A 21,725-nucleotide genomic window follows, 5' to 3' on the forward strand; every position below is an offset into this window, starting at 1 on the left:
TTTGGCAAGTATGTTGGTAAAGCTAGTGACGCAAAGAATAGCAATGTAAATAATAAGAAATTAGAAGGAAAAAGACATTTAAAAAAATACAGATTTAAGTATTCTGACACAGAACGATTTTAGAAGCAATGTATTTCTATTGGTAGTATGTTTCGTGCCTGCACCAAATAATAACAAATTAGAAGGAAAAAAAGATGACATCAAATACAGATGTCAGTATTCTGAGGCTCTGAGACATTTCTTTTCCTCACTGACGGCAAAAAAACTCAGACATTATACAATTTAAAATAAAAGGGATAGGGTTAGGCTTAGGGTAAGATATTGAGTAAGAACATGTTTTTATGAACCACACAGCTTCTGGTCTTCCAAGACCCGACCGGACAAAAACACGTGTTGCAGGCACGAAACATACTACCAATAGAAATACATTGCTTTTAAAATCGTTCTGTGTGACACGAAAAAAATGTGAAAATCGTGTTGGTGAACACGAATCAATACATTAAATTAATTTCGGGACTAATAACACGAAATGCCGTGAGACTGGGTTGCTCCAGCGGCAGATCCTGAGCTCTGGGTGTGGGCCAACCCAGTCTCACGGTATTTCGTGTTATAGTCACGACATTTAATCTATTGATTCGTGTTCACCAACATGATTTTCCCCTCTTTTTCGTGTCACACAGAACGATTTTAAAAGCAATGTATTTCTATTGGTAGTATGTTTCGTGCCTGCAACACGTCTTTTTGTCCGGTCGGATCTTGGAAGACCGGAAGCTGTGTGGTTCATAAACACATGTTCTTACTCAATATCAAGCCACGATTATTGTTTTTATTTTAAATCGTATAATGTCTGACTTATTTTTCGGTCCAGGGTTGCACGGACGGCAAAAAAAGTCCGACATTATACGATTTATTTACACTGGGTTGTGTGGGCAGATGGTTTCTGTTTGTCAGCTTCCTCTTCTTCCTCCCTGGCCTTCTCCTCATGGCTCTGCTCGCCTCCCATCGTCAGCCTCACACCTGAGCCAAAATACACAGATATAGCTTTTTTATAGTTTAGACAGGAAGTTATTTTAATAATACAGTTAGCTGTAGCTTTGTTCTGAAGCTCTCCCTGTTGCATTTTCTAATTGGTACACTGAATGTGTACAGTCATTATGAAAGGTACAGGAACTAAAATCCCTAAATGAGTGAGCATTTTATCAATTCCCGTCTCCTCGTACTAAATGTGTTTTTGGTTGTTAGCCTTAAATAAGATCTGTGGTTAACACAAGCTGAAGAGATGTGTAGTTTACGACATAAAATACATCAGTAAATACCCCACTGGTGAATTTAAAAACGGCAGTTGCTAACAAGTGTCTAAATGAGACGACTAAACGTCATCGCTCCCAACATTAGCCACCTTTAGCTTAGCGGTGGTGACGTGAAGTCATGTGACCGTGCTGTAGTTCCTTTATAGCCCAACATTAGCCACCTTTAGCTTAGCGGTGGTGACGTGAAGTCATGTGACCGTGCTGTAGTTCCTATCTAGCCCAACATTAGCCGCCTTTAGCTTAGCGGTGGTGAGGTGAAGTCATGTGACCGTGCTGTAGTTCCTTTATAGCCCAACATTAGCCACCTTTAGCTTAGCGGTGGTGAGGTGAAGTCATGTGACCGTGCTGTAGTTCCTTTATAGCCCAACATTAGCCTCCTTTAGCTTAGCGGTGGTGACATGAAGTCATGTGACCGTGCTGTAGTTCCTATATAGCCCAACATTAGCCACCTTTAGCTTAGCGGTGGTGACGTGAAGTCATGTGACCGTGCTGTAGTTCCTTTATAGCAGGGTTGCCAACTCTCCCGCATCTGGCGTGTGAAGTAAGAAGATATGATTCTACACTGTATTGAAGTAAACATGTATTGTTTGAACTGTTGTATGTATAATCACTTAGAAAAAGAATGTTATTCTCACTTTTAAATTCACTGGCCCAGAGATTCTGTGTTTCATACACCAACATTGATCCTTATCACCACTAAGAGCCAGATGCTGTTTCTAAGTCGTTAAAGACATCGTAAAATAAGAAAAGATCCCCTGGAAAAGGTAGGGAGGGGAGATCGGGACGGAGATAACATTGACTTTTGACCTAGTGTGGTTTGGGGTCTCACTCTGTTCGAAACTCTGATTGACCTCGGCCAGAAGCGAATCCAGCCAATCAGGACACTTGGGGGAGGTTAGCAGTCTAAACAGCTCCTCCCCAGGCGTTCTCTGGTTCGCTTGGGAGAAAAGTGGGAAGGAAGAATCGACAAATCTCCGCCCCAAAAGTAGATAGAAATACTGTTGTTTGTGTGTGTAAAAATGCTTTTTGGGTTTGGTGAGTTGGTTGACTCCGTTAATCTGTATCCGCATCGCACCATTGACAGAAGGCACTCTCTTCTCGTTCGATGGGTGGTTTGATCCCGATACATTTTGGCCGCATCGCATCACGAATCTAAAAAGTCCGGGGTACTCGAGTACTCTGTATAACTTGTATATGTGTTTGGTTTCCTACTAGAAGTAAACTCAGATAATTTGTTATAACTTTGATTCCGGTGTTTTCAATTCCTTTCTTAATTTCAAGGTTCAAGGTTCAAGGTTCTTTATTGTCAATCTGACATAGCTACAGAGTAATTATGCAGTTGAAAATCTTATGTCACAGGCTTCTCCAACAATGCAACATAATAACATAACATAATAACAATAAGAGCAAGAGCAATACAAAAATAATAATAGTTATAAAAATGAAATAAAGTTATGATGTGGAATAGTGCAGTATGAGTCTATATACAAGTTATTGGAATGATATATATATATTAGGTATTAGATACATACTACTGAGTAGCAGTTGAATGTTTGATGTTGTTTCAACAGTTCAATTGTTTAACAGTCTCACTGCCCGCGGGAAGAAACTGTCTCCGAATCTTCTTGTCCTTGCCCGGATGCTGCGGTAACGTCTGCCAGACGGCAACAGAAAGAACAGTTTGTGGCTGGGGTGATGAATTTAATAGAGATCCAGCCTCATCCAACGAACGGCGCGTAGCAGAGGTATTCTACTCCTACAAGTGGTGACTCCCGACGTTTGTGAGCTGATCTCTAGAAAGGAACACCGACAGCCAGGGGACAGAATCCAGTCCAGGGGGAGGACAAAGAGACACTGTTGACAACTGCAAGCGCGCTATAACACAAAAGGTGAGCAGACACCTGTTTTGAATATCAAAAATCTGTGATTGATTATACTAAAACTTTAGAGTTGTCAGCAGCGTTCTCAGTGTTTTTAGTCACGGTGGGAAATACAATACATATTCTAGTTAAATTAGATTATTAGTGCTTAGAGAAGGGTATTCAGTCCTGGATCTAGAGCAAAAATAGTGTTTGAGTGTGGCGGGTAGATCCCAGCCCTTCACTCACTAAATACGAAGGCTGCAAGGCTAGAAAAAGAGGGTTAAATTCCCCGCAGGTCATGATAAGATTGATTAATGCGGTTACCTTGCAAGCGCTTTAATTAAAGACTACAAAAGGTGTAAAAAAGGGTTGCATTCCCCGCAGGTCATGATCAGATTGATTAATGCGGTTACCTTTCGTGGTGCTTTAAATGTATAAAATGTCTGTAATTGTTATATGGTGGGTGATAGAGGAGGAGAGAGACGCGACCTCCAACTAATTATTTGGAACGACCGTATCTCATCACAAAACTGTTGTGGGGATAATCAGGCTCATTAAACGTGACGATAAAGAGATTTTGTTGACTGAGTTTTTAACTCTTGACCTGAAGTCGCAATCACCGTGAGGAGATTGTAGAAGCCTACTTCTGGAAGTCACGCTATCTGTTGAAATAAACATCGCACAATAAAAATTTGCCTGAATGTGATATGATAAGGTATGAGAAGCTCTGTGTGATTTTTTTAAAGTCAAATCTGTGTAATACTTGAGAGACAGAGAGCAACGAGAAGGTGGTATAATGTCTGAGACCCTACCTCCACCCTAATGGAGATAGGGGCTCACAAATGCCACTTATGAGTATCCCATCTAATACTCCTAAAGGAAAACACATTGTTAGACCTGATATTCAGGGATAAGGAATGTTGGAAATAGTAATGGAAGATATTGAAAATCTTAAACTGGATCAACCAACCATGTTAGTGAACCCTGCTAATATGGAGCTAATACATGTAGAAAGACTAGCAGCAGCTCTGGCAAAGACAATAGGTCCTAGCATGCAAGCACAGAGCGGTAATATGATAAGGGCTATTGAACTGACCCTTTTTGGAAATGGGATTTTCCGTTACATAACGGAAGACTCGATTCAGGCCTTAAAGAACGCTTTACAAACAAGTCAGGGAGTGTTAAATGTGGAGCTATGTTGCTCAAAAGGGAACTTACACTTTTGGGAAGAGATCTCACACTTTCTCTGTCGTGAGGTGCTGCTGACTCAAAGCAGCATACAGGGTCAAAGACAGGCGTGACCTCTGGAGAGGAAGAAAATCTAAATCTGAACAGACCACAGAGCCCATTAAAAGGTTTTATGGCCTCTACACTGAGAGGAAGATCTGGAGATTGTAAGGAACTCTCCCTGAATATCCACCCCCACACCATTGAGGGGAAGAGTGTTCCTTTCACCAATAAACAAATCATCTCTTAACCAAGTCAGATTTCAAAATAGCCATACCTCAAGTTGTTAAGAAAAGAGGGAGATTCAAAAAGTTATCAATAATTGCCCAGTATATTAAATAAATACAAACAGACACGTATCAATATAAGTCAGATAATGTAGACGAGGTCAATCATGGAAGAAGGCTGACATTTAATGCCTCATATATAAGTAATAGTAATAATAAATATATAGCTGATATTAAATAACTGATGTATAAGGCTCGATATTTCTGAAAATAGGAACACCGTTAACGGCGTTCTATTTCAGTAAAAGGGGGAAAAGGATGGGATATACATCAGACAATATGTATGTGAGATTATTACGTTTTTAGGAGAAATGTATCAATTTAGAAATACTAGTTACTGTATGGTATTTTTTGTTTTGTTTTATTTGTTGCTTTTAAGAGAAATTGATACATTTAAAATAATCTAGCTTTGGTTATTTTTTGTTTTGTTAGTTTGTTCCTTTTTTGTTTTATTTTTATTTTTGTTCTATTTTTAATTTTTATTTTGATTTTTGATTTTTATTTTTTGAGATGATTTCAAAACCATATTTCCAGCAACTTAAGGGCTTGGTATGAGACTTCTCCACACAGGCTGCTGACGTCAAAAGGGGGACCCGAGAAACACAAGGCCAACACAGCAGATTACGTCTGGTTGGAGGGGACCTCCCATGCCGTCCGCTCAGATGGAAAGGGAGACAACTGGTACCACTGGAGCCAGTGTGCGGTCGGGAAAAACACCTGCGAGGACCCTGGACGACATCAGGACAGAGTTGGCCCTCGTCGCGAGGACCCTGGACGACATCAGAACAGATCTGGCTCTCGTCAAGGCAGTCGACCCAGGAGGCGCCATCAGCAGACCGGAGGAGGAGGATCAGGACATCTCTCCAACAGTCGACCCAGGAGGCGCCATCAGCAGACCGGAGGAGGAGGATCAGGACATCTCTCCAACAGTCGACCCAGGAGGCGCCATCAGCGGGCCGGAGGAGGAGGATCAGGACATCTCTCCAGCATCGACCCGGAAGCCGCCATCAGCGGGCCGGGGGAGGACAATCAGGCCACATCTCTCTAGCAGGCACCCCAGAAGCCGCCGTCAGCGGGCTGGGGGGAGGAAGACATGGCAAACCAAGACGGCACAGGGAACTCCATTTCCCGCTGAAACAGGTTGATATAGCCGGTGTGGAACTTTGTCTGAACAATCCATTTTTTTTGAGGAACTTTCAACTTTATTTTTATATCCCATAATGTAAGGGATTTGTATTTTTTATTCTACAGAACTATGTGTTACCAAAAGAGGGAAAAGTATGATAATGTCTTTTCTGATTTCTGTGGCTACTTTTATTGCCATTTTGGTGACATGTGGTTGTTGTTGTGTGCCTTGTATCTGCTCACTGTGTGTTAGACTCATCAGTTCCACCATTGAGGGAAGAGTAAAGATGACTCAGCTGACAAGGACTTTGCTTTTTAGACATATTTTATTCTCCCTCCACTGTCATAATAAGTTGTTGTTGTGGACTGTTCCTAAAGGTTTAAAGTGCTCTATATCCCAACTTCTGATGGGTTTATATAAATGTTGGAACAGACACAGTAAGAAGAAAATTGACAGTGGTAATGTTTCAAATGCTATATGTTGATCTCGTGAGGTGAGATCAAAAGAGGGATTGAAGTAAGAAGATATGATTCTACACTGTATTGAAGTAAACATGTATTGTTTGAACTGTTGTATGTATAATCACTTAGAAAAAGAATGTTATTCTCACTTTTAAATTCACTGGCCCAGAGATTCTGTGTTTCATACACCAACATTGATCCTTATCACCACTAAGAGCCAGATGCTGTTTCTAAGTCGTTAAAGACATCGTAAAATAAGAAAAGATCCCCTGGAAAAGGTAGGGAGGGGAGATCGGGACGGAGATAACATTGACTTTTGACCTAGTGTGGTTTGGGGTCTCACTCTGTTCGAAACTCTGATTGACCTCGGCCAGAAGCGAATCCAGCCAATCAGGACACTTGGGGGAGGTTAGCAGTCTAAACAGCTCCTCCCCAGGCGTTCTCTGGTTCGCTTGGGAGAAAAGTGGGAAGGAAGAATCGACAAATCTCCGCCCCAAAAGTAGATAGAAATACTGTTGTTTGTGTGTGTAAAAATGCTTTTTGGGTTTGGTGAGTTGGTTGACTCCGTTAATCTGTATCCGCATCGCACCATTGACAGAAGGCACTCTCTTCTCGTTCGATGGGTGGTTTGATCCCGATACATTTTGGCCGCATCGCATCACGAATCTAAAAAGTCCGGGGTACTCGAGTACTCTGTATAACTTGTATATGTGTTTGGTTTCCTACTAGAAGTAAACTCAGATAATTTGTTATAACTTTGATTCCGGTGTTTTCAATTCCTTTCTTAATTTAATAGAGATCCAGCCTCATCCAACGAACGGCGCGTAGCAGAGGTATTCTACTCCTACACGTGTGACACACGCTTTCACTCTCAATCTCACGCTCTCACGCTGCCCAAACTATTCTCACGCCAAAAACAAGAATACCGAAGACTAGAAACGGTTTTGAAAACTTTTGTCACGTAGTGATCGTCTTCTCAATAAAACATCTTTGATAATGTCTTCTGGCCAATCAGAATCACGATAACGGCGTGGTGTTGTTGCAGGAAGTCCCGACGGAGAATACTTTTGCGGTAGTACATCTCTATACATCAATACAACATTACGTGTTGATAGAAATCAACACGTAATGAAATAAGACCCCACGGTTTGATGATTGATAGGTGTGTGGGCTGTCTTTCATTTTGACACACAGAACAATGGGGGCTATCCACCCTTATCCACACAGCCTCTTCCCTCTTCTCTCATGCGGCTTTCACACCGGCGCTTTTCCCTTTCTAGCTCCTAGCTAGAGCTTTTCTGGTTCAGCTCCGGTTTCCCTTTTCAGCTCCCGCTCTGTTCACACCGCCCAGCTGCCGCTGCTGCGTCATGACGTCACCGTTTACATCGCCGATTTTCTCCCCCAACGGAGCTCACAACAACAACAACGGGGGGGGGGGGGGGGACTGCGTCGGGTCGATGATCGTGTTGCTTTTAATCATACGAAGCCAGATTAAATTAAATAACGACTTCTCCAACCTTATACTTTTCTCCAGAGTGCCGTGGTTCATTGTTTATTAATGTGTTTCATTTAGCGACCGCTGCAGTGCTGGCTGCTCTTCAACGGGAGTTTATTCTCCCGTTAGCTCCGGGTTAGCTCACACGGCTCTAAAGTATGCACTGTCTGACTGTCACACAAGCAGCTGATACATATCCCCAGTTCCCCTTAAGTGAATGTGTGTCAGTCTGAATTGACGCTGTTTGGCATCACAACGCTGTTATGAAAGTTTCTCTGGTATAACATGGGTGATGTTAGCATAGCAACCGAAGCTAAACTGACTACTTGCTAAGCCGTTTTCTACAGGCACATTTTACCGGCGTATTTTTCATTATGATTCTACTTGTGATAGTCGGACATGACAACCTGTGCAGCCCATGTATTGATTCCATCCGATAGCTGCTATAATACCAAACGTCTGCCTGCTCTCCACAATGATCAATAACAGCGAACGGATGGTCAAAGTAAGGTACAAATAAACAGAATCACACGAAGCCTGGTTAGTGTTGCCTGACTTTATAAAGTGTGTTTTTTTTTTATAAGTGTGTGGTTGCGTTCTAGTCACTTTGCTCAGCGCTACTGCTTGTAGGCAGGCATGACGAGACTCTTCAGTCGACCCATGTTCAGGGGAGGTGGGTTTAGTTTCCTGCACGCCTCGACGTAAGAGAGACGTAAGCGACGCCGCGTCATAGCTCCGAAGCTCTTGCCTCTAGGCCGACAATTTTTTGGAGCTGGAAGTGAACCGCATTCCGGAGTTATGACGCGGCGCCGCTGCGGTGTGAACAGGAAAAACCGGCGCTTTTCCAGCTCCAGCTCCGAGCCGGAGCCGGAGCTGGAAAAGCGCCGATGTGAAAGGGGCTGTGAGGAGCAGCAGGTTCAGCTTTCAGAACAAAGTAACAAAAAACTAAAATGGCATTCATTTTTTTAAATATGTCGTGTAGTAATAGATTTATTAACTTTTCTGACCTCGATAAATTGCCATTTACATGAGGATGTGACTAGCAGTTTGAAAGGATGTACTTCCTTATTATTATATATTATCATTATGTCAGTGGTCTAAAATGGTCATACAACGGTGCCGACAATATTATCGTTTATATCAATAAAAAAGTTATCGAGTTCATTTTTATTTATCGTACGATAAGTCAATTAATTGCTTATCGCGACAGGCACACAATAAAACAGTGGAAACAAACATGTTTGACTTTCATTAGTGAATGAAACTGTGTGCCCTTTATAGTCTGTGTCCATTATTGTGTATTTGTATATTGTATATATATCCTATATATGCTAAGGTCCCGCTGCTGACACGATAGCAGTCATTACGTGCGCATATGTGCAATTAAACCGAATTAAACCCATGATATCAAAATCTCACTCCAGCCAGGTACCCAAAGTTGGCAACCCTGCCCAAGGGTCCCATAAGCCTCAGTGTGGAAAGAATAACACTTATCCTATAAGATAAGGTATCGAGGTCTAGTGGTATACTATAGGTTACAATACACTTATTTCCAACTATGTTTTGTTAGAACATCATGAGGTGGAATGCATGTCAATACCAAACATAAGTTTACATAATTATTTTTTAACTTAAAGGAGTGATTTTGTATCTTTGCATACATGAGCTGGGTTAATTTGTGCCTTTGCATGCCTTCAGAACGCCGACACAGTAAGAAAAGGAAAGCATAATCCTGTCAGCCATCATTCTTTCTATCTTCTGTTCGTTTTTCATGTCAATCCAAGGATACAACCATGAGTGATTTAGTGATAAAAAATAAACTAGGGGTGCTAGTGAGTTATCCGAGCGGACCACATCGTCCGACCGGCCCACTTCAGTACCGGCCCATCAGGATTCGTCCCGAACGATGGCCAGTCCGCCCCTGGGTCCAGCCCCTTGCGTTGTGCGCGCGCGCCTTTCGTCAGTGAGACTATTTAATGTCAGCTCGCTCGCTGCTTCTGCACGCGCGCCTTTCGTCAGTGAGACTATTTAATGTCAGCTCGCTCGCTGCTTCTGCACGCGCCTTCTGCTCTGTCAACAACACGGTCTCTAAACATTTACTCTCCAAGCTCCCCAACACTTTATCAGCGACGGTAAGTGACTTTTGCATTATTTCTCACATGCACCTTAGCATTCCTCCTCACTGCAATACACAGGCTTCCACAGTGCGTGGTGTTATGGCAGTTCTGTAATACAAGTCAATGCATGACCGGAGGCCTGTACTACGAAGCTGGATTTTCGCTTAGCCGGCTAAATTCAGGGAAATCTCGGGCTTTCCGGTCCTACGACGCTGGTTCTCTTTTTAGCAGGCTAGATTTCCATGGTAACTTATGCTGAGCGGCAAACCTGCTCGGGAGCAGGTTAGGTGGCAGGCTAAGAGATCAACTCAGTGAAAGCACCGCCTGCTGACCAATCAGAGCTCCGTGTGCGGAGTTTAAAGATATCAAGTCATATTACAGGATAGAGGAAATACAGAAAAACTGCCGTTGCAGGAAAGACTGCCGGCCAAAATCAACTGACTGTGTGAACGTGAAAATTAATAGAATATCCCCTCCCATCTTCAGAGCAATCTGACTATTATAACATTAGCGTTAAGAAAGCTTACTTAAATATCTGCCACGACATAAGTAACCGGATCAGAGTAACATTACGTACAGTCCGCGGCACTGTGAGTGCAGACGTCGATGTGTCCCATTATCATTCATATCATATCACATCATAATGTATCATATATTTCCTTATCTGAGTCAGCTTCTTGAGCCGTATCTGGCCGTGCAACACTCACAGTGTCACATACTGTATGCAGAAGTATTATTTTAAGCAACACATTAAGTTGACGAAACACTCAAGTCAAATTCTCCTAATTAAAGTCAAATCCACTCGTGTCTTGGACGGGGCAGTGATTTCATAAACCTGTTAATGTACGCATTCAAACACTTTCTCTGTTACCAGCTGTATTCACCTTGCAGGTGCAGCTATGTGGCTTTGATCCTGGATAAAGTGTTTAAGTCATGGATGTTTAAAGTTTAACTTCTTCATATTTGACTAATATTAAAGTTCACTTTTCATTCAGGAAGTATGACGCTGCGCTGTCAGTACGCTTCTCCATGTTTGTGATTGGTCGAATGCTCCAGATACCCCCCCTTTCATGTGAACGCGCACCTAACTAGATAGGACACGGCTGGCTTGAGCGATCCACTTGATAACCAGCGTCGTAGTACAGTTTAGCGCCAGCGCGTATGTTTTGGCTTAGGCCAACCGGCTAACTCCAACATATCCAGGTTAGGTTGAACCGGCTTCGTAGTACAGGCCTCTGGTGAAGACTCTGCAAGCTTCATTATTTGTCTATCTTTGTTTATTGTAGTTTTTTGTTAAATTAGCTATTTTTACTATTAGTATTATTATTTTGTTTATTGCATCTTTTGTATCTGGCACAATAATTTCCTTCTGAATGAATAAAGTCTTATCTTATTTGAGCTAAACCAGAAAGTATACGACTGAAGAGGCACCATGGTCTATGAAAATATACATGAGGCTTTTCTGAAGGTAAAAGAAGGACACTTTGTGACGGTCAAAAGGAACTCTAGAGCTGGAGTGGTGCTGTGTGTTGTCGAACTTAAAGAAGAAGGTATACATTTTAATGAACACACCTGTATTTCCAAATAACTGAATACCCACATTTAATATCATCTTTGAATGGTATTTCATATAATGATGTTGTTTCTCTTTTGTGTTTAGCACCTTCAGTGAAAATATGGACACGTGTAAGCGGAACGACAAATCAGATTGCTTTTAGTTTCAAGAGAAAAAATGTCAACTATTCCCTGAAGGTGAAAGAAAAAAATCTGCAGGTAAATAAAAACCTCTAACAATAGCAACATGTTGATATATACATATTTATATTTACAGAATTTTACACTGGTGGTGAATTGAAGCATAGACATTGTATTTTTTGTGTTCACAGTTGGAGAAGATTGCCGATGTTTCTGAAATCCATGAACCTTATTGGTTTGAGAAGGTTAACCTTAACACCAACGAACATTACGGCCTGCGGTCCGTCGTCAATCCTCGTCATTACCTCAGTAAAGATGACACAAAAGAAACCACTGTTTTCTGCCTCCGTGAAGACAGTCAGGCATGCGCTGAGCTCACAGATGAAGCATGAAGGTATGTTTTTTATGATTCTAGCCAAAGTGAATCCATATTACATCTACTTTTAACCTGATGTGAATGACTCTGACCCTGCTTTTTCATATTGTTCATTCTGCAGAAACCAACTACACCTTCGACAATATAACAGCAGACTTTCCTGCTGGGTTAGATGGGTTTCTCGGCAACAAGCAGGGAGTGGATTTGCTTAGAAGATGTGTCCTTCCTTGGTGTTAAACTTAACACTATACTTTTGATGAAGCTATCCAACTAGAGAGCGTTACCGAGAGAGAATATACCAGGGGATTCCCCCCCCCCCCCCGCTCTCTCTCTCTCTCTCTCCAAAAAGCCTAATTCCTTCCCATCTGCCAGTGTCTTTATGCTCGAAAACAGGATAGAAAAACCTAAAGACACCTCCTCCATACCCATATTTGTGGAAACTGGGCATGGCCTCTGATGTAAAGAACTGGACATGACCAGACATATTCTATGGCTCTGGCATAAGACACACCTTCCCATGTTTGTGTAAAAAGGACATGACCCCTACTCTGCAGGACTTGCAAAATATTATTCTCGGCTATGACACAACCACCTTTTTGGGGCCTCAATGTATTTCTCCTTAAGTCAGCAGTACACTCCCTGTGTACCGCTGTGAGGGGAGAGGGAAGAAACGGCCTCTTCTCTTATCAGTGACACCCATAAACCATTACAGGCCTTACACTCTCAACTTAACAAACCACTTTGTTTATACTGTAAATATAGAACATCATAAAATATGAAGCATTTTCATTGTGGGTTATACAAGAATATGATTGATTATATTTGATTATAATTAACTTTCGTTTTAAGTATTCATCCTAATATGGAGATCTCAACAGTGGCCTGCTTCTTGGCACTCTCCTCTCCTTCAACTCTTTCGAGTTAAAGACACTGTCGCTGCATCCTTCGCTTGGCCCCGCCCAACATGATAATGACTGGTTTTGCAGAAAAAAACAAATGTATAACGTTTGTATTCCCATGGAACAATGATGATAGTGCATCCTCCAGACCATTCTCCACCGCTGACTCAGTGCTTTTACTTTTATAAAATAACTAATACCACATTTCAATACTAGACTACAAGAAATATCCTTTCATTTTAAACCTTTAATAGTCAAATAAAGAAAAGTTATTGTTTTGTTAGCAGGAAGGAACTGCATGGTGCTGATTTAGTCAGTCATTAAAGGGTCCCTATTAGGCTTTTTTGGGAGTCTTCCCTTTCCTGTAGTGTGTTAAATGTTTTTTTGTGCATGTAAAGAATAGAGCCCCTTTATTATCCGTTGGGCTCTGTGCAATATCACTGATGTTTGGGGGATGGGTAACAATGATGATCTGGATCTAGGTATGATCTCCGGAGAGCAATAAAAAATGCAAAGAGACAGTACAAAGAGAAGGTGGAATCTGACTTCAAAGGCTGTAACACTAGGAATATGTGGGCGGGACTAAGGACAATGACTGACTACAAAGGAGCAGCGGGGGGTGCTGCGGGAGTGTCTGCGTGCGCATCTCTCCCAGATGAGCTAAACAGTTTTTTTTGCACGCTTTGAGAGCAGCCAGGCTGTGGAGGTACAGAGGGACCAGGAGCTACACTGCCCTTTTGTTTTAAATAGGGCAGATGTGTGTAAATCCTTTAAAAGGGTTAACCCACACAAGGCTCCTGGACCTGATGGCATCCCTGGCCGTGTTCTCAGGGTGTGTGCAGTTCAGCTGGCAGAGGTGTTCACAGACATCTTCAACAGGTCCCTGCTGCAGTCTGTAGTCCCCACATGTCTTAAACACTCCACCATCGTTCCTGTCCCCAAAAAGACAATCATCACCTGCCCCAACGACTACCGCCCAGTAGCACTCACCTCCATCATAATGAAGTGCTTTGAGCGGTTAGTCAAATTATTCATCACCTCCTCCCTCCCTGAATCTCTGGACCCCCTGCAGTTTGCCTACAGAGCAAACAGGTCCACAGACGACGCCATAGCCCTCACCCTCCACACTGCCCTCTCACACCTGGACCCGAAGAACAGGAACACATATGTGAGAATGCTGTTCATTGACTACAGTTCAGCATTCAACCACCATTGTGCCCTCCAAGCTGGCCATCAAGCTCAGAGACCTCGGGCTCAACAGCGCCCTCTGCGACTGGATCCTGAACTTCCTGACGGGCAGACCCCAGGCAGTGCGGGTGGGAAACATCACATCCTCCACCCTGATTCTTAACACCGGTGCCCCTCAAGGCTGCGTGCTCAGCCCTCTCCTCTACTCCCTGTTCACCCACGACTGCGTGGCCACACACAGCTCCAACACCATCGTGAAGTTTGCTGATGACACGACCGTCATCGGCCAGATCACAGACGATGACGAGACGGCGTACAGAGAGGAGGTCGAAAACCTGACATCTTGGTGCCAGGAGAACAACCTCCATCTCAACATCAGCAAAACAAAGGAGCTGATTGTGGACTACAGGAAGCAGCAGGGAGAGGGACACGCCCCCATCGCCATCAATGGGACTACGGTGGAGAGAGTCAAAAGCTTCAGGTTCCTTGGGGTCCACATCACTGAGGACCTGACATGGTCTCTTCACACCCACCACCATCACCAAGAAAGCTCGACAGCGGCTCTTCTTCCTCCGCAGGCTGAGGAGGTTCAAAATGGATTCCAGGATACTCTGCAACTTCTACAGGTGCACGATAGAGAGTATCCTCACTGGCAGCATGACGGCCTGGTACGGCAGCTGCACCGACCTCGATCGTAAGGCTTTACAGAGGGTGGTGAAAACTGCACAGCACATCACCAGGACGGAGCTGCCATCCATGGAGGACCTTTACTCCCAGCGGCTCAGGAAGAAATCACTACGGATTATCAAAGACCCCCATCACCCCAGCCACAAACTGTTCTTTCTGTTGCCGTCTGGCAGACGTTACCGCAGCATCCTGGCAAGGACAAGAAGATTCGGAGACAGTTTTCTTCCCGCGGGCAGTGAGACTGTTAAACAATTGAACTGTTGAAACAACTTCAAACATTCAACTGCTACTCAGTAGTATGTATCTAATACCTAATATATATATATCATTCCAATAACTTGTATATAGACTCATACTGCACTATTCCACATCATAACTTTATTTCATTTTTATAACTATTATTATTTTTGTATTGCTCTTGCTCTTATTGTTATTATGTTATGTTATTATGTTGCATTGTTGGAGAAGCCTGTGACATAAGATTTTCAACTGCATAATTACTCTGTAGCTATGTCAGATTGACAATAAAGAACCTTGAACCTTGAACCTTGGGCGGGTGTTATCACTGCCATATACATGCCATGACAGTATGTTTTGCAGACATGTTGTTTTACATTGTTTCTCTTTAAAAGTTTTAATTTTCATTAAGAAATACAGCCGTTTCTGAACACTCTCAACCAGGGGTAGAGTTGAGCCGTCGTCCTGCTCTCACAACTAAACAAACTGTCCTTTGTACCTCAGCTCAGAATGTCACCTCAATATTTAGTTTTTCTCTGATTACTTACCGTTTTCTGTGTGCAGCTGTTGTTTTCTCAGGGCACAAGCCAAATGGATAACAGTTCAATGATAAATATGCAAACATGAGCCAGGCTTTTCCACAGACACGCTGAAGGATATATATATCAAAAACAGATCGCTTGCTTCATCCTGAACTGCACCTGCAAATATTACTGGAAGCTCAAAGTGTATGTTGTCTGTGATCATCGAACAAGGACAGACAGTGGCTACAAAAGCATTTGAGCAGTAAATCTGCAAAGAAACATGTTGTATGTGATGAAGTTCTCGGAGCAAAGACCCAGAAGAACACAAGTAGCAGACAGGAGAACATGTTTAAGTTTTAAGGTCACGTCTAAGACACATTTGTGTGGTTGAAGCCCAGAGTGAGTAAGAACAGGCCCGTCTTATCTATCATCTCAAGAGATTGTTAAAGCCCCAAGACCGTTTGCATGCACAGAAAAAAAGCTGCGCTAGCCGCTACCATTAGTAGCTCATTTTGATTCTCCGTTTTTTGCATAAAAATTGAATTATGGATTATCAATAAGGTTGTAGTGGAGTTGACATATCATCTGATAAATCATTAGAGAGGGTTTGTATGTGGTGTAAAGGTCTTTCAAACAAAGTGCATATCTCTAATAGCCTACCACACTGAATCATGAACTGATTATGTATTGGTCAGGGTTTGGCTTTTTTTTTCTTGTCTGATTTTAATTTCAGATACAGGAGTTCCCACTGCACTTAAGAACCACTTCGGACCGAAAGTTCTTCTCCATGGCTTGTCCAAACTCTTCCCACACCGGCTGCTTTGCCTCTTTCAAACTCTACATCGAAATTAAATTAAGAACCTGCAGTTTGTACTATTATGTGTTTATTTTCATTCAAAAATATACATTAAACAGACATTTTAGGTTGTAGTTCACTCAGTATTCATCAGTGTAACATAAAGCGCTGTATATTTGTGATTGTTCAGTGTCCACCAGTGAAAGGGCGGTGGTGCGTTCAGATTCTTCATAAAACATAGTTAGGTTAGAAACAAAAAAGAGACAGAGAAAAATGTAAAATACAGAACGAGGATGGGGAAATACATTTTATAGCTAATAATAGTCCATTAGTAAATCAATGTTGATGCTTTGATGAACAGCAATTACACTGCCATTGAATATAAGGTTAGAAAATACAACATTTGATGTATTTAATGTGACTTCTGGTATAAACCTCCCCCACCTCCGGTCTCCTAAGTGAATACAGATAATTCTTTCTTTAACCAGATACAGATTAAGACATCTCTGTACATCTTTGTGAACTTCAGCAATTGCTTAGTTTGTTTTTCGGTGGCTCCGTGAATCTCTAATGCTTTCACTAAGCAGTTGTTCCAGGACCACTTTAGTACCAGTTGGTGCACGAGATCATGAAACACATGTTGTCCACCTTCCTGTTTCCCATCTGGCACTGGGGCAGCTCTCCTGGGGTGTCTGTGGGATTAAAACACATTTCATAAATCATTATCTTTCTTTCATAATGTGTGCAATGATATTTATTCTTGTTTTTGTTTTAGGATGTTAAACAGTTGAAGATGGCTCAAACTAAACACTAAGTCACTTTGGGGGAAAGGGGTGGTAAGTAGTTCTGTTATTATACATCAGAGTCTTAATGGCACAGAATACTACAGGTACTAAGACAACGAAATGCAGTTAGCATCCAACCAGACGTGCACAACAAGCAGAGTATAATATAAATATATATAGGCTACATGTGACGGATAACAACAAACTGATGTATTTACACAATGAACACTATAAGGAGGTATACACATTGTTAACAGCAGTATACACACTGAATACACTATAGATCAGGTATACAAATATACAATATAATATGTCGACAGAATGAATATGAAAATAGAATACTACCCTACTTCGGTAAAAGTACAATTGGGGTGTATTCACCTCATGCGGACAGTTTAAAATAACTCTCACTGCCAGGAATGTAGACAAAGGTCCACAGTGTTGACATTTACAAAAACAAGTTCACCAGAGAACCACTCAGTTAACCTGTCAGTGCTGGTTAGCTAGCATTAGCTATCAAGCTAACAAGCTAGCTAGATACCGTTAGCTACCTATCTTAAGAGAAGCAAACGTTAAGCAAATTGGTGACTTTAAATTACACTTATTATTTAACACCCTATGGTTAAACTTGGAGTATGGACCTGTGTCTACCCTCCCGGCAGTTAGAGTTAATATTATAACGATACATTATATATTATAATAAGATCTTGGTTGCCATGTGCTTTGTCTCACACAGCCAGCTGCTCCTCACAGTTCAAACATCAGCGCCAATTACAAAATATGAGTTTTGTAGATAAAGTAATCACATATTAGGAATGCAAATGCTTACTTTCTATTCTAAAAGAGTGTTAATACCTAATGACAGTTTATTTAAACGCTTAAAACGGTCTATTTGGCAAGTATGTTGGTAAAGCTAGTGACGCAAAGAATAGCAATGTAAATAATAAGAAATTAGAAGGAAAAAGACATTTAAAAAAATACAGATTTAAGTATTCTGACACAGAACGATTTTAGAAGCAATGTATTTCTATTGGTAGTATGTTTCGTGCCTGCACCAAATAATAACAAATTAGAAAGAAAAAAAGATGACATAAAATACAGATGTCAGTATTCTGAGGCTCTGAGACATTTCTTTTCCTCACTGACGGCAACAAAACTCAGACATTATACAATTTAAAATAAAAGGGATAGGGTTAGGCTTAGGGTAAGATATTGAGTAAGAACATGTTTTTATGAACCACACAGCTTCTGGTCTTCCAAGACCCGACCGGACAAAAAGACGTGGTGCAGGCACGAAACATACTACCAATAGAAATACATTGCATTTAAAATCGTTCTGTGTGACACGAAAAAAAGGTGAAAATCGTGTTGGTGAACACGAATCAATAGATTAAATTAATTTCGTGACTAATAACACGAAATGCCGTGAGACTGGGTTGCTCCAGCGGCAGATCCTGAGCTCTGGGTGTGGGCCAACCCAGTCTCACGGTATTTCGTGTTATAGTCACGACATTTAATCTATTGATTCGTGTTCACCAACATGATTTTCCCCTCTTTTTCGTGTCACACAGAACGATTTTAAAAGCAATGTATTTCTATTGGTAGTATGTTTCGTGCCTGCAACACGTCTTTTTGTCCGGTCGGATCTTGGAAGACCGGAAGCTGTGTGGTTCATAAAAACATGTTCTTACTCAATATCAAGCCACGATTATTGTTTTTATTTTAAATCGTATAATGTCTGACTTATTTTTCGGTCCAGGGTTGCACGGACGGCAAAAAAAGTCTGACATTATACGATTTATTTACACTGGGTTGTGTGGGCAGATGGTTTCTGTTTGTCAGCTTCCTCTTCTTCCTCCTTGGCCTTCTCCTCATGGCTCTGCTCGCCTCCCATCGTCAGCCTCACACCTGAGCCAAAATACACAGATATAGCTTTTTTATAGTTTAGACAGGAAGTTATTTTAATAATACAGTTAGCTGTAGCTTTGTTCTGAAGCTCTCCCTGTTGCATTTTCTAATTGGTACACTGAATGTGTACAGTCATTATGAAAGGTACAGGAACTAAAATCCCTAAATGAGTGAGCATTTTATCAATTCCCGTCTCCTCGTACTAAATGTGTTTTTGGTTGTTAGCCTTAAATAAGATCTGTGGTTAACACAAGCTGAAGAGATGTGTAGTTTACGACATAAAATACATCAGTAAATACCCCACTGGTGAATTTAAAAACGGCAGTTGCTAACAAGTGTCTAAATGAGACGACTAAACGTCATCGCTCCCAACATTAGCCACCTTTAGCTTAGCGGTGGTGACGTGAAGTCATGTGACCGTGCTGTAGTTCCTTTATAGCCCAACATTAGCCACCTTTAGCTTAGCGGTGGTGACGTGAAGTCATGTGACCGTGCTGTAGTTCCTATATAGCCCAACATTAGCCGCCTTTAGCTTAGCGGTGGTGAGGTGAAGTCATGTGACCGTGCTGTAGTTCCTTTATAGCCCAACATTAGCCACCTTTAGCTTAGCGGTGGTGAGGTGAAGTCATGTGACCGTGCTGTAGTTCCTTTATAGCCCAACATTAGCCTCCTTTAGCTTAGCGGTGGTGACATGAAGTCATGTGACCGTGCTGTAGTTCCTATATAGCCCAACATTAGCCACCTTTAGCTTAGCGGTGGTGACGTGAAGTCATGTGACCGTGCTGTAGTTCCTTTATAGCCCAACATTAGCCACCTTTAGCTTAGCGGTGGTGACGTGAAGTCATGTGACCGTGCTGTAGTTCCTTTATAGCAGGGTTGCCAACTCTCACGCATCTGGCGTGTGACACACGCTTTCACTCTCAATCTCACGCTCTCACGCTGCCCAAACTATTCTCACGCCAAAAACAAGAATACCGAAGACTAGAAACGGTTTTGAAAACTTTTGTCACGTAGTGATCGTCTTCTCAATAAAACATCTTTGATAATGTCTTCTGGCCAATCAGAATCACGATAACGGCGTGGTGTTGTTGCAGGAAGTCCCGACGGAGAATACTTTTGCGGTAGTACATCTCTATACATCAATACAACATTACGTGTTGATAGAAATCAACACGTAATGAAATAAGACCCCACGGTTTGATGATTGATAGGTGTGTGGGCTGTCTTTCATTTTGACACACAGAACAATGGGGGCTATCCACCCTTATCCACACAGCCTCTTCCCTCTTCTCTCATGCGGCTTTCACACCGGCGCTTTTCCCTTTCTAGCTCCTAGCTAGAGCTTTTCTGGTTCAGCTCCGGTTTCCCTTTTCAGCTCCCGCTCTGTTCACACCGCCCAGCTGCCGCTGCTGCGTCATGACGTCACCGTTTACATCGCCGATTTTCTCCCCAACGGAGCTCACAACAACAACAACGGGGGGGGGGGGGGGGGACTGCGTCGGGTCGATGATCGTGTTGCTTTTAATCATACGAAGCCAGATTAAATTAAATAACGACTTCTCCAACCTTATACTTTTCTCCAGAGTGCCGTGGTTCATTGTTTATTAATGTGTTTCATTTAGCGACCGCTGCAGTGCTGGCTGCTCTTCAACGGGAGTTTATTCTCCCGTTAGCTCCGGGTTAGCTCACACGGCTCTAAAGTATTCACTGTCTGACTGTCACACAAGCAGCTGATACATATCCCCAGTTCCCCTTAAGTGAATGTGTGTCCGTCTGAATTGACGCTGTTTGGCATCACAACGCTGTTATGAAAGTTTCTCTGGTATAACATGGGTGATGTTAGCATAGCAACCGAAGCTAAACTGACTACTTGCTAAGCCGTTTTCTACAGGCACATTTTACCGGCGTATTTTTCATTATGATTCTACTTGTGATAGTCGGACATGACAACCTGTGCAGCCCATGTATTGATTCCATCCGATAGCTGCTATAATACCAAACGTCTGCCTGCTCTCCACAATGATCAATAACAGCGAACGGATGGTCAAAGTAAGGTACAAATAAACAGAATCACACGAAGCCTGGTTAGTGTTGCCTGACTTTATAAAGTGTGTTTTTTTTTTATAAGTGTGTGGTTGCCTTCTAGTCACTTTGCTCAGCGCTACTGCTTGTAGGCAGGCATGACGAGACTCTTCAGTCGACCCATGTTCAGGGGAGGTGGGTTTAGTTTCCTGCACGCCTCGACGTAAGAGAGACGTAAGCGACGCCGCGTCATAGCTCCGAAGCTCTTGCCTCTAGGCCGACAATTTTTTGGAGCTGGAAGTGAACCGCATTCCGGAGTTATGACGCGGCGCCGCTGCGGTGTGAACAGGAAAAACCGGCGCTTTTCCAGCTCCAGCTCCGAGCCAGAGCCGGAGCTGGAAAAGCGCCGATGTGAAAGGGGCTGTGAGGAGCAGCAGGTTCAGCTTTCAGAACAAAGTAACAAAAAACTAAAATGGCATTCATTTTTTTAAATATGTCGTGTAGTAATAGATTTATTAACTTTTCTGACCTCGATAAATTGCCATTTACATGAGGATGTGACTAGCAGTTTGAAAGGATGTACTTCCTTATTATTATATATTATCATTATGTCAGTGGTCTAAAATGGTCATACAACGGTGCCGACAATATTATCGTTTATATCAATAAAAAAGTTATCGAGTTCATTTTTATTTATCGTACGATAAGTCAATTAATTGCTTA

The 21,725-nt window shown here is 42.2% G+C and overlaps 1 long non-coding RNA gene across 2 annotated transcripts; it reads left to right on the forward strand.

Moving 5' to 3' along the window:
- The first annotated feature begins 9,758 nt into the window (after positions 1-9,758).
- Positions 9,759-12,164, forward strand: LOC117487150. Of its 2 annotated transcripts, none has more exons than XR_004556358.1 (5): positions 9,759-9,900; positions 11,294-11,435; positions 11,546-11,658; positions 11,772-11,974; positions 12,078-12,164. It is a non-coding gene; the product is annotated as an uncharacterized LOC117487150 (long non-coding RNA). The 2 variants fall into 2 exon arrangements; XR_004556357.1 differs by having other exon boundaries at positions 9,799-9,900; positions 11,285-11,435.
- The last annotated feature ends 9,561 nt before the right edge of the window (positions 12,165-21,725 follow it).

The sequence above is a fragment of the Trematomus bernacchii genome, unplaced genomic scaffold, assembly GCF_902827165.1.
Source record: "Trematomus bernacchii unplaced genomic scaffold, fTreBer1.1, whole genome shotgun sequence".
NCBI classification, from domain to species: Eukaryota; Metazoa; Chordata; class Actinopteri; order Perciformes; family Nototheniidae; genus Trematomus; species Trematomus bernacchii.